The sequence below is a fragment of the Rhinolophus ferrumequinum genome, chromosome 26 (genome assembly GCF_004115265.2).
Source record: "Rhinolophus ferrumequinum isolate MPI-CBG mRhiFer1 chromosome 26, mRhiFer1_v1.p, whole genome shotgun sequence".
NCBI lineage: Eukaryota > Metazoa > Chordata > Mammalia > Chiroptera > Rhinolophidae > Rhinolophus > Rhinolophus ferrumequinum.
The window spans coordinates 7881604-7895398 of record NC_046309.1 but is presented as its reverse complement, the minus strand read 5'-3'; the positions used below and the strand labels follow the sequence as shown (position 1 = coordinate 7895398).

Here is a 13795-nt window from a genome sequence, read left to right as displayed (position 1 = left end):
CCATTAAGCCAGTGTTTGTCTGCCTGCTGACCCACCCAACTTCTCTGTGCTGTTGGGCTCCAGCCAAAGACCCCAGTGCAGTCCCTGGTGGGCGCGAGGACAAGGCAATGAGGTATTTGCACGTGGAGGAGGAAGGCTACAGGTGGACACAGTCATTCCAAACCTCCTTTTCCTTCCCCAGCTTCTTCCACCTGCTGCGGCCCCTGCATGGGTCACCGGGACAAACGGGAAATTTAGAACACACTCAAAAGGGGCGTGAAGGGCTGGGAGGGGAGGGGGCAGTTTGCCAGACACAAGCCTCTGCCAACAGTGCCCTCTCAACTCTTGTCTCCAACAGTGTGTGCTTGGACAGTGGGGAAGCTGGGCCACGCGCTGGGTCACACTGCTCCCACCGCTCCCGTCACACCTCACAGCCACATTCCCTGGACCTCCAGGATTGCTGGCTCTGAGGGGACAGGAGCGGTCCTGGCTGCCCTGGAACTCCTCCTCTCTTGAGGAGCTCGGCATGGCTCCCTGGCCCGCTCCAAGTCTGTGCTGGGCAGCACCTCCCAACAGGGGAGGACTCGGTTGGTTCTGCAACCCAGAGTCCCAGACTCGAGTGTCCACATACAGGAGGCTGTAGGTGCAGGGGACGAGGGGAGTGACAGCGAGACTGGAACCCATGGGACGATGGTCGCAGTTGCTCGCCTCTTCTGGTCAGACCTGCCATCACACCCCCTCCAAGGCCCCTTGCCCAGATTCCAAATTTAAGGAGACTTTTATGACTCTGGGCAAGTCATTTGCTCTCTCAATGGTCTCATCTCTTAACGACGAGCATATGGACTTGAGTTGACTGACGTCCAGTCTGTCCCTGACCCCATGGCAGTTGGTCTCTGCCCCAGCCCTGGGGGAATGAAGAGGTCAGCGTCCAGGGGGGAAGAAGGCCTGGAGGGTTGGCCTGGACTGGGTCTGGAAGAGGTCAAGAATGACAGAAGGCCTCTGACCAGCTCTTCCTGCCTTGGGCTGAGCTCGAACTCGAAGCAAAAGTTAGGTCCTCAGGATTCAACGCAGGGGCTGGGGACGGCGGGTCAGCCAGATTAGGACTGGACTCTTCTGAGGGCCAGTGGCGGGGGCTGAAGGGCATCAGGGAGATGCCACGTATGTGTGTGTCAGTCTCTGCAGGACTGGGCACAGCCCGGCTTGGGGGTATAGGCGCTGCCCGATGCTGATTCTGCATTTTGTGCACCGTTTCTCACGCTGGGCACTGCTGATATCTTGGAACAAATAATTCTTTAGTGTGAGGGTTGTCCATATGCATTGTAGAATGTTTAGCCGCCACTCACTGGGTGACAATCGCATCCCCCTTGGCTCAGTTGTGACAATCAAGAATGTCTTTAGACATTGCCTGATTTCCTTTGGGGGTGGGGGAGGGTCAGCAAAACCCACTTTCCATGAGAACAACTGATTTAGGGCAAAAAATTGCATATATATGTGTGTGTGTGTATATATATATATATATATATATACATATATGGTGTGTGTGTATATATATACACTTTTTATTTTTATTTATTTATTTATTTTTGTGCTAGTCTTTTCCCTCTTTTTGTTTCGTTCCATGTCTTTCTATGTTTCCCTCTGGTTTTCCTCTCTCACTACCTCTCTGCAATTGTGTCTGCTCACTTGGTCTTAGTCTCTGAGCTAGTGCATGTGTGTGAGGTGTGTGTGTGTGCACATACATGTGTGTGGTTGTGGTATATGTGTGTGAGGTGTGTGTGTGTGCACGTACGTGTGTGTGGTTGTGGTATATGTGTGGGTGGTATGTGTGAGTGCACATATGTGTGGTTGTGGTATATGTGTGTGCACATGTGTGTGTGGTTCTGGTATATGTGTGTGAGGTGTGTGTGTGTGCACATGCGTGTGTGGTTGTGGTATATGTGTGTGAGGTGTGTGTGCGCACGTATGTGTGTGTGGTTGTGGTATATGTGTGTGAGGTGTGTGTGTGTGCACATGTGTGTGTGGTTGTGGTATATGTGTGTGAGGTATGTGTGTGCGCACGTATGTGTGTGTGGTTGTGGTATATGTGTGTGAGGTATGTGTGTGCGCACGTATGTGTGTGTGGTTGTGGTATATGTGTGTGAGGTGTGTGTGTGTGCACATGCATGTGTGGTTGTGGTATATGTGTGTGAGGTATGTGTGTGCACATGTGTGTGTGGTTGTGGTATATGTGTGTGAGGTATGTGTGTGCGCACGTATGTGTGTGTGGTTGTGCTATATGTGTGTGAGGTATGTGTGCACACGTATGTGTGTGTGGTTGTGGTATATGTGTGTGAGGTATGTGTGTGCACATACGTGTGTGTGTGTGGTTGTAGTATATGTGTGTGAGGTATGTGTGTGCACATGCGTGTGTGGTTGTGGTATATGTGTGTGCGCATGTATGTGTGTGTGGTTGTGGTATATGTGTGTGAGGTGTGTGTGTGTGCACATGCATGTGTGGTTGTGGTATATGTGTGTGAGGTATGTGTGTGCACATGTGTGTGTGGTTGTGGTATATGTGTGTGAGGTGTGTGTGCACACGTGTGTATGTGGTTGTGGTATATGTGTGTGAGGTGTGTGTGGTTGTGTATGTGTGTGAGGTGTGTGTGCACACGTGTGTGTGTGTGGTTGTGGTATATGTGTATGAGGTGTGTGTGCACACGTGTGTGTGTGGTTGTGGTATATGTGTGTGAGGTATGTGTGTGCACACGTATGTGTGTGTGGTTGTGGTATATGTGTGTGAGGCATGTGTGTGCGCATGTATGTGTGTGTGGTTGTGGTATATGTGTGTGAGGTGTGTGTGTGTGCACATGCATGTGTGGTTGTGGTATATGTGTGTGAGGTATGTGTGTGCACATGTGTGTGTGGTTGTGGTATATGTGTGTGAGGTATGTGTGTGTGCACGTATGTGTGTGTGGTTGTGCTATATGTGTGTGAGGTATGTGTGCACACGTATGTGTGTGTGGTTGTGGTATATGTGTGTGAGGTGTGTGTGTGTGCACGTGTGTGTGTGTGGTTGTGGTATATGTGTGTGAGGTATGTGTGTGCACATACGTGTGTGTGGTTGTAGTATATGTGTGTGAGGTATGTGTGTGCACATGCGTGTGTGGTTGTGGTATATGTGTGTGCGCACGTATGTGTGTGTGGTTGTGGTATATGTGTGTGAGGTGTGTGTGCACACGTGTGTATGTGGTTGTGGTATATGTGTGTGCGCACGTATGTGTGTGTGGTTGTGGTATATGTGTGTGAGGTGTGTGTGCACACGTGTGTATGTGGTTGTGGTATATGTGTGTGAGGTGTGTGTGGTTGTGGTGTATGTGTGTGAGGTGTGTGTGCACACGTGTGTGTGTGTGGTTGTGGTATATGTGTATGAGGTGTGTGTGCACACGTGTGTGTGTGTGGTTGTGGTGTGGGTATGACATGGGGTGTGTGTGTGCACGTGTGTGTGTGGTTGTGGTATATGTGTGTGAGGTGTGTGTGCACACGTGTGTGTGTGGTTGTGGTGTATGTGTGTGAGGTGTGTGTGTGTGCACACATGTGTGTGTGGTTGTGGTGTATGTGTGTGAGGTGTGTGTGCACACGTGTGTGTGTGTGGGTGTGGTGTGGGTATGACATGGGGTGTGTGTGTATCTGTGCATGGCTCTCAGTGGTCTCTCTGGACAACCCCAGCTTTCTTTTTCTTCTTTCCCTTAGCTCTGTCTCTCGGTTTCCTTGCTCAGCTTACTGCGTCACCCCTTCCCTGCTCCCTGCCCCCCTTGGAGGGTGTCTCCTTAGCTCTGTTGTCTGAGCAGGGCTGGCTAGGCAGGCCAAGGGGCTGTGATGACAGAGCTGGCACGGGGCAGCGAGGTCAAAACCACTGCTCACTCAGCTTGGAGTTTGTTCCAGTCACTGGGTTCACGAGCCCTGTGTGCCAGCTCATAAAGCCTACACAGGAGGGGGTGACAGATCAGAAGGGAGCAAGCACACGTTACGACACCGCCTGGGGGCTCGGGGAGGACGGTAGACTGCTAAGATGTCTGACTGGGAGCCCCAGCTGCTGGCTATTGGGTGAACAGTCGGTCCTAGAAACTCTCCGAGGTCCTTGGCAACTGAAACCCTTTACTCCAAAGGTCTACGAGCCACATGTGCACACACAGGCCCTTCCGCTCTCACAGGTCAGGTCTCAGTTGTTGCAGAACGCTCATGCACTTTGCCCCAGTTCCTAGTTGTAGCTCCATCCCTCTGCCGTCATTTCCTCCAGCCTCTCCATCCTCGTCCTTGAACCCACTAAGCGCTCACGTCATGGGGGATCTCAGGTTCTCCATGCTTTCTTGAAAAGATCTGGGGAAACCCGAGAGGAAGATGGTTGAGAAGCTGAGTTGGTGGTGGAAATGGGGCATGAGGTTGGGGCATGGGGGGCGGGGAGTGGGGGGTGGGGCATGGGGGGCGGGGAGTGGGGGAGAGCAGAGACCACGACAGGGGGAACCATGCAGCCAGTGCACATTTTCACCTATGCGTGTGCACATCACTTAACCTGTGTGCATGCATGGCATGTTTTATGTGAAATGAATCAGTGTATCACAGCAACGTTTCCAAATGGGGATGTATGCCCATGGGTCTGTGTTCTGGCATTGTCCTAAGAGTCTGTAGGCTTTAAAATGCACAGGCATTGGTCCTTCTGGATGCTTACCCCTTTGCAGAATGTGCCCAAGGACATAGGTGGGCAAATGGGTGTAAGGTATGTGGGATGCCGGAGGTAAGGGAGCATCCTCCCCTATCAGCCAGGACCCCTCCCTTCCCGCCCCACCTCTGCAGGGAAGATGATCTGATCTGGCCTTGAGAGGTCTCCCTCGATTTGCAGTCTCTCTCTCACCCCCTCAATTATTTTGAGCGTCTTGTTTCCAAGATCTTCCCATCTAGGAGGTGACAGAAAAGGGACCAAGTGCTGGAGAGAGCCCCACCGAGCTCTGACCTGACTCTGACTCTCTCTCAAGGTCTCCGTAGGCTGGAGTCGTGCTCATAGTCCCAGCCTGGCCCCTCTGGAGATAGGACAGTGTGCAGGTGGGTGTGAAAGACCACAGCCATGCTTCCCAAACCTCTTTTCCCTTCCTCCCTTTCTCTCTCTGCCTCCCAGACCCCGAGACCGTCTGCTCTGCTGCCTCCCCCAGTCTCTTCCATCCCAACTTACCTCATCCCAAACGCCTTTATTTCAGGCACCAAAGAAGTCTACCAGGAACTAAGCCTGAGTGTGCACAGACGCCAAAGAGCTTTCCAAATATGGTGAATGAACCATGAGGCTGGCTTCTGGAAGAGGCAAAACAAACAGAGCAACGGTGTGTGAGGAGGACGGCTACACTCCAACCCCAGTACGACCAGAAATCACTGTTTGGCCTTGGTCAAGTCATTTACCTTTTAGTGTCCCGATCTGCAAAAATAAGGACTCTTCCGTGTCCCTGTTCCTTTGAACACGCTCTGCTCCCCCGAGCAGCCTCCCTCTGCTTCTACCTGAGGAAAGGCTGCAGCTCAGGGCACCTCATATCAGAAAGGGCTTTTATCTCTCAGCTGAATTCTATCTTTTTTGGTCTCTGCATCACAAGGGCCGATCTCCATCAAGCATTGAGGAGAGTGAGAAGACAGGCAGGCAGAACATGGGGACACAAGGCTTCTGATCATGCTCTAGCCTGTGACCCGGTCGTTCTGGGTAAAGAGAGGGCACAGCCCTCCACTATGGGGGCCTCCGCAGAGACAGGGCTGAGGACCAGGTGTGTGGCCCTTTTGACAAGGCGGGAGCAGGCTGGCTCTCCAGTCTGGTCCAGTCTGCTCTGTGTACTGAGACGCTGGGCTCAGGGCAGGTGAGACCAGTAAGCCTAGAGTAAACAGATTGGTTTGTGGCTGAGGAGACAGGATTTAGCCATTATAATCCCAAATCAGATCATTGCTATTAAAACCCCAAACCAAAAGCAAAACCCTTTTCCAAAAACATGTGTTCAAACTAGAAACCACAGCTTCCTCCAGCGTTTCATTGGCCATCTTTCCTCAGTTTGGACCCTCCTGCACTTCTTATTCTTTTTTTCTCCCCACTCCAATAAACTCAATGAAAGGGCAACGGGGTGGTGAGAACTCTTTCAAATTCTATCTGTTTAGCACAAGAACTCACCCGGACACCCCACTGCTGCTGTCACAAAAACCAAGCAAAATGCCAGACTTGTTCTAAAAGTCTGGGCAATTGCTGACTGCAGACAGCTCGGGTTGTGGGGTGGGGTGAGGGTGGGGGAGCAGGCAGCCGCTTCCTCCTGATGGCAGGGTCTGAGAGGCAGGGGAAGGCCTTCAGGAGCAGGGAAGGGGCAGGACAGAGGAGGAGCAACCACGGGGGGCCTGGGGCCTGGGGCCTGACACCCGAGAGGCAGACCTGGGGCAGCTAGCCCCACAGCCCGGCTTATATGTAGCTCTGCCCAGGGACAGAGCGGCCTGCGGGAAGGGGTGGGCCACCCCAGGACTGCAGGCAGCGCCAGGCTGGGGCACAAGGGGCCGGGCAGAGTCTGTGGTAGATGCCTAAGCAGGGCGTGGTGGGAGCTGAGAGGAGGGTGGAGAGGCCAGGAACCAGGGGGCCAAGAGGTGGTGCCCCAGCTGGGTACAAGGGAGGGGCTGGAGCCAAACAATATGTCCTCCAGATAGCTATTGGGCAATTCTGGACCTACCCAGGCAGCAAGAGCAGGAGGTCCCTGGCCAGCCACTACAATAACAAGTATTAGGAAAGAAAGAAAGTACGAGACACCACCCTGCACCTCCCCCACCTTGCCTGCCCCCCCTGCACAGGCTGTCTGCACTCAGTGCCCTCTGAGTGGGACCCCGTGCAGGTCAGAGTGTAAATGTCAGGCGTATTTCAGCACATCGCTGAGCCATGCGCGGGAGCATTTGATAGCGCACGCTGTGATCTCCTGATAAGGATCTGCTCACTGACCAGGAGGAGTCAGCCCGTTACCCACATGCTGTGTCCTGGCTCCCCTCCCTGACTCCTCCCCACTTCTTCTGGCCTGGCTGAAATTCCCAAAAACAAGAGCTGACTTACTTACATGTGTCCCCAAGCTACAGGGAAGTCAGGAACCATTAGGCAGTCAGGGCTGGGTTTCAAACCCCTGCGTGCAGACCAGAGGGCAGAAGGACACTGCAGGGCAGAGGGCCACCCACCGCCGTCTACGCTGAAGGTGCCAGTGTGTGCTTCTGTGGCTGAGGTGTGTGCCCTCACCGAGGATGGCTGATGGGTGTACTAAAGCGTTTACTGTCAGGTATGCAGGTGCCTGTGTGCTAGCATGGCACAGGTATCTCTGAGTTCCACCCTGTGTGTTGGCCCTCGCTGCCAACTTGGTGGAGAGGGTAGTGTCCCAGCTATGTGAGATTTGTCCATCTGTCCCTGCAGGCAGGTGAAGGAGCTACTGTGGTGACAGGTCTCTCCCGGTGCCCAGAGGCTCTGGCTTATTGTCCTGCTCTGCACAGATGAGATCCGTGACTTCAATCATACAATCTTTCCGCGAATCAGTTTCCTTGTCTGTAAACTGAGAACAGTCATCTAGCCCTATTTACTCCACAGGTTGCTGTTAGGGTGGAAGATAAGGGACATGAAAAGACTTTATATGCTGTCCAGCATCATATGAATGCAAGTCATTTGCTTTATTATCTCTGCTTGGGTGGGAGTATTTGAAATTGAACACATCCAGGAAATACCTTTCTGGGACAGACGTTGGAGCTGTCTTGTCTGGGGGCCCCCGAGTCTTGTCGTGGAAGGAGCACTGGCCTTGAGGCCAGATCAATTGGGGTTCAAAGTCAAACTGGTAATTACTAGTCAAGAGACCTGGGGCAAATCCGTCCACCTCTCTGAGCCTCAGCTTTCTGTCTACAGCGTGAGCACAAGTCATAGTTACTTGACCTTGTGCTGGGCCCTCACCCTCTCCACGCCTTCGGTGCCAGTCTGGAAAAGGAGGATAACGACGGCTTATGCTCAGGCTGGTGGTGAGAACTAGATGAGACAGGTGTGGGAGGCAGGTGTACAGTAGTAGCCTGTGTTCTTATTCCCTTGGTCCTGTTGTCGGCTGCGATTTGGGGGACTTGGAGCCCTTTCAATGACCAGCTTACCCTCCTGTGGGCAAATCCTCCCATGGGCCCAGAGCAGATCCAACCTCAGACTGTTACCACCTACACAGGGTGGGTTTCTGTATCATTCCTCCCACGGCCCTTACCCGCTTTCCCTCCCAAGAGACTGTTGAGTTCCAGCTCCCTTGTTCGCTGTGGAAGCGAGCAGGAAATTGGCTCCATGGCATTTCCCCACTTCAGGCTCGGTAACCACGTGGTCCCGGCCGGGTTCAGGAAGGTACCTCACAGGAGTATCTGGTGTATAAACTTCGATACAGCTCGGCCCTGGAAGCTCAGCTCAAATGTCAAGCTCTCTCTTCCCTCTGCAACCATCCTCACCCAGCCGCGGCTCGTGCCAGCCTCCTCTGTGCTCCCACCTCCCTTTCTCCATGCACTTCGTGTAAAGAATAGAATTGCCTCAACATGTTCCTGTATCTGCCCATCTCCCCCGCTGGCAGACCCTGAGAGGCAGAGGCTAAACCCCTTGGAGTTCCTCTTTCTCCCTTTCGGAGTCCCTGGCGTGAAGTGTACGTTAAATGGTGTTCTATGGAGAATGATCTGTGCCAAGGAAACTGCAAGCTATTTCGTGGGTGCATTTCCTTGCCTAAGACCCAAAGGCAAAGGTGGGTCGGTGTACAAGAGAGAGGCGCAGAAGGCGACAGGGGAACAACGGGAGGTGGCAGGGAAGCGTGCATGTGTGTGTCCTGGGAGGCGGGAGGGTGTTTGTCAATCCATAGCCCACACACGGAGACACTGACTCCTGCCCTGAAAGACTAATTGGCCTGTTGAAGGTGGGAGGTAAGCAGCAGCTGGAGTGGAGGGGAGGGTGTGGTGTGTGTGTGCAGAAAGGCACCTGTGGCTGCACCCACGCCCTCCATCCCGCCCTTGTATCCTGAGCTCCCCTCCTGACTGGTCTGGGACCCAAGGGCCAGGAGGTGATCACTGACCTAAGGCCTGCAGGGTCTGGGAGCTGTCTCCTTCTTGCCCACCAGGTTCACACATGGAGTGATAGAGAAGATGAAGAGGCAGACCGAGCCTTTTGCCCAGGAAAAGACAGAACAATTGGCCACTGTCCTCTCCAGACCTGGTTTATATGGGGAGAGGAGAGACCGGGCCTGACGGTTCTGGGGAAAGAGACCAGCCATGCATTTGGGGGTCACTCTCTCTGACCCAGGGCAGGGGAGCATCTCAAAGGACTGTGTCAGAAGTCACCTTCATGCCACAGGGATGCAGTGCCTGGAGAGGGATGAGGGAAAGCAGAGGAAGCGAAAGCATAACAGAGGTGAACGAGGGGAAGGCAGAGATTCTGTGATAACAACTCCCTCCGTCGGTAAAATGTTAGTGACCCGTGTGCATGCTGCTACTAGTTTTTCATAACCGTGGCGGGCAGATAAATCAGAAATCATCAGCTAATAGCACAGCAGAGCAGCAAACTGAAACTGGATTTTCACCTGTACACCTCACGCCTAAAGGGCCCTAGCTGTCCGAGGGGGATGCTGATGGAAATGAGAGTTGGCAGAGGCAAACTGAGTGGTCCTCAGGTTAGCCCAGAACCCAAGAGAGACAGTGGCCAATGAAGTCAGTGGGGGGAGCGGGGTGGCACTGATGGTGTCCTTGGAGGAACCTTGGGCCAGCCCCCCTCAGTTGATTCCACAGCTTGATCAGGAAGCACTTAAGCAAGCAACTCACTCCAGCAGAAGGCAGGAAGGAGTGAAAGCACTGTTGAAAAGGGTGCAGCCCTTTAAGAGCCTTTTGCATGCACGTATGCACAGACAAGCAGACCCACTCTCACAGAGGCCAGCCCTGCACAGGTAAGTGGGGGCCTGCACCCTCAGTCCCTCCAGCTGCAGCCTGTCCTTGCACAAGCCCCTGCTCCCTGGGACCCCATGGCTATAACTACCGCCTCCTCAGTACCAGGATAACAAAGAAATGGTACAAGCAAAGGAAGCAGGTGTGTCCAGCCCTACCCCAGGTGGCTCCTGCCTGGCTGCCCTCCACGTTACACAACCCACTCAGAGTTACTGTCAAAGTATTTCTTTCCTTGCACATTTCTCAATTTTTTTTTCCCCATTAGCTTTTAAGAAACAGGTAGGCCTGACCTGGAGAAGTGGGGTTAAACCCTTGAGCCCACGTCAAGGTGTTTTCTCCGATTTCCATTGTGTGAACTCAGGTGTGCAAAGGCACGTTGAGCATGCCACGGTTTACTCTCCCTCCAGCTCCATTTTTCTACCCGGGGACCTACAACGTTAGTCCTTTGTTCACCAGCCTCTCCTCTCGCTTCTGCCCTCCCTCAGCCTCAGGACCCAGACCTTTTCTGGCATTCCTTCAGTGCAGAGGGATACTGACTCCTGCCATTCCTTCCCAAAGCTGCTGCCAACCGTTTGGGGGATCCCTGCGGCAGGAACAGCAGTTTTCTCTATTCCCCACCCCCGTCTCTGGATACCCATCAGTAAACCTGTCAGGACCAGGACATCTGCCAGCCACCTTGAACCCACTGGCGTGGGGTTCCCTCACCCTGTCTGCGTGTGGTGCGGAGTGGCTGTGCTTGCTTCTTCTCCTTTCTCATTCAGGCTCCTGAGGGCAGACGTAGATTCTTGTAGATTGCCTCGAATGCTTCCTTCAGAAGATAACACACACCAGACGGTTTGGTAAGATCTGGCTCAGAGCTCAGCTGCTGGGGTTCTTCCCTTCTTTTCTTCTTCCTCATAATATCCCTCATCTTTTCTTCTTCCTCCTCTTCCTCCTTTTCTCTCTGTCTGTCTCTCTCACATACACAGACATATATATATATATATGATGAGAAATTTTCTCAATAATTACATTTGTGTTGGTGTTATTCCTATCCAAAAAGTTTCCACCCATACTCTCTGCCCATTTTTAATTATTACAATCCCATTCAAAGGCAGGTGTTTTTTGTTTTGTTTTGTTTTGTTTTGTTTTGTTTTTACCACTTTGACAGGTGGGAAAAAACCAAAGTGTGGCCACTGGGAGAACTTAGAATAAAGACAGGTCAATCATTCATGGATTCCGTGAATGGATATTTATTACGTACTACATTGTACCAGGAATTATGCCACCCACTGGGAACACAATGATGAATGAGGTGGACGGCATCTTTGCCTTTCTGGAGCTCATAGTCTACTAAAGAAGATGGACATTTCAACAAGTCAGTACAATAAAGTGCAGGATGTGCAACAAAAAGAAAATACAGGTGGGCTGGAAACAGAGCAGGTGGATTGTCACCTGGCCTATGGGTCAGGGACACCTCCCCCCCACCCACACAACCCAATGTATGACGGCCAAGTTGAGAACAAGAGAATGAATGGGGGGGGAGGGGTGCAAAAAGGTAGAAAGGCCTGGAAATTGTGAAGGCCAAGAAGAAGAAGACTATGGCACTGTTGAACAACTAATACTAATCCAGCTGGGTGACACAGAGTGTAAGAGGCTGGGGGCTGCCCGGGGTCGGCCCGTGGAAGGGCTTTCAGAAGACCACAGTTTGAGGCAGGAGTCGCATCTTAAGCAGATCGTTTAGGCTGTTGTGTGGACTATGGACTGGAGAGCACCAAGACTGCAAGCAAAGACAGCAGGTAGGAACCTACCTCGGTAATTCAGGCAGGAGATGACAGTGGCCCATTTTCGAACAGCAACAGGGTTCAAAGAGGCAGGGACAAAGGGGAAGAGTGGTTTTTGTTTTTTGTTTTGTGTTTTTTATGTTATATTAGCATGGAACAGTCTTCAAAACATATTAAGTGAAACACGCAAGAACTGTTTTTCTAGTACACTGTACGATTATAGGGGTTTTAAAAAGGAATATATACATACATATGCTTAGATATGCATAGAGTATTTTTGGAAGGATAAGTAACAGACGTTCATAAGGGAATATCCCTGAAGGGCTGGGACAGAGGTAGGAAAGCTTTTATTCCCCATACATCTTGTGTGCTGTTTGAATTTTCAATCATGTGATGTATTCTTAATCAAAATAAGTTCTTTTCCAAAGGAGACATTTTCGGTAATAGAATCCCCAAGACTTGAGATTTATCCAAGACTTGGATAAGAGAGTTGAGACAGACGTGTACATGAAGCCTATAGGATTCTGGCTTAGGCAACTTTGCCTATTACTGGCTTGAGAACACTGGTGGAGAAGCAGGTTTGGCGAGGACGAAAAGCTGTTCGGTTTGGGACACGTTGAGATTGAGGTGTCTGTAGAATATCCAGCTGCAGCTGTCCAACAAATGGATAGGCGTCCAAGCTGTTCATACCTGGAACTCAGGAGACAGATCTAAACTGAAGATAGGGAGTCGGGAAGCACAAGTATGTGCATTTTAAGGCCATTTACAGTGGTTGAGGGTTAGAAAAGCAGAGAGCCTGTAGTCCAGAAATATTTAAGGGATTGGTGGGAGAGAAGCAGAGAGAGTGGTGGGAGTGTGTGGCGGGAGGCAAGTGGTGAGGTGGGGAGTGACTGACTCTCATCCGAAAACTGCAGAGAGCTCAAGCAAGACTGTGAGTGTTCAGTGGACTCCGCGCCAGGTAGGTAGGTAACCTCGGTGAGAGTCATAGCCGCAGCATGGACAGGTAAGGTCAGGTGCCTTGAGGACTCAGTGGGAGGTCATTGGACCATGGAGTCCCTTTTAAGAAATTTGGCCCTGAGGAGGGAGCAAAAAAAGGAGGGGGCAGTTGTCGCTGAAAGGAGAGGTGGGGGTGAGGTGAAGGATGTTTGCCATTTGTTTGAAGATGGAAATGAACAGAGCGTGACTAAAGCTAGTGGAGAGGGAGAGAATGAAGATACACATCTTGAGAAGAGTAGAGGAGACACTGATGGACACAGATGACCGAACAGACAGAAGGAAAACTGGATCTGGAACACAGATGGAGGTTAGGTTTCCGCAGGAGAGGAAGTGCTTCCGTTGTGAAAAGAGAAGAAGGGGGATCGCAGTGGCTGAGCACTTTTAGAAACCATGCCACCCGTGTACCTGCGTGTGTGCAGGCACGTTCCTGTGATCCCTCACTGTTCCACAGTCGTCTGTGCTCTGCGTGAGTAGCCGGGATGAGCCTGTCTGTGGTTTCACATACCCACTTATCGCTTTGCTATGCTAGACCGCAGTCCTCTAAAAAGCTGTTGGGGCTTTTTGCTGAGGGTAAGGATAGGACGGGGATGAGAAGGGAAGGGCTGGAGACAAGACGGAAGGAGGCTGTACACGAACCCCTGTACTGGCTGCCCTGGACAGGACGCCAAGTTCCCAAGTTCCTTCCTGAAGAGGGATGGCCCATCTTCCATTACTGTCGGTCCATCCAACAACTCAGCACAGGGGCAAAGGGAAATGGAGGTGGCAGGTGACACAGCCAGGAGCTACTTCCAAGCACAAGGATGAGTAGCTGCTAATGAACCAGCTGAGGGACAGTCCCATAAAAGAAATGATTGGGCCATTCAAGCACAGAAAGGCGTAATTTACCACACCTACTTAAAAACACACACGGATACAAAGGACACACAAACACTGCAGACCCTGAATGTCAAAAAGCAAGGATAAGACAACTCAGAAACAACAAAACATCCATACAATTCAAACATGGGCCAAGGACTTGAATAGATAGTTCTAAAAAAAAAAAAAAAGAAAAAAAATTTGGAAAAACGTTAAAACATTTACAGATGGCCAATAAGCCCGTGAAAAGG

At 51.6% G+C, this 13795-nt stretch overlaps 1 long non-coding RNA gene across 1 annotated transcript; it reads right to left on the bottom strand.

Moving 5' to 3' along the window:
- Positions 1–4104: 4104 nt before the first annotated feature.
- Positions 4105–7140, bottom strand: LOC117018120 (uncharacterized). Its single transcript, XR_004422171.1, has 3 exons — positions 7068–7140; positions 5183–5298; positions 4105–4335 (listed from the first exon to the last, which is right to left on the bottom strand). It is a non-coding gene; the product is annotated as an uncharacterized LOC117018120 (long non-coding RNA).
- Between the last annotated feature and the right edge of the window lie 6655 nt (positions 7141–13795).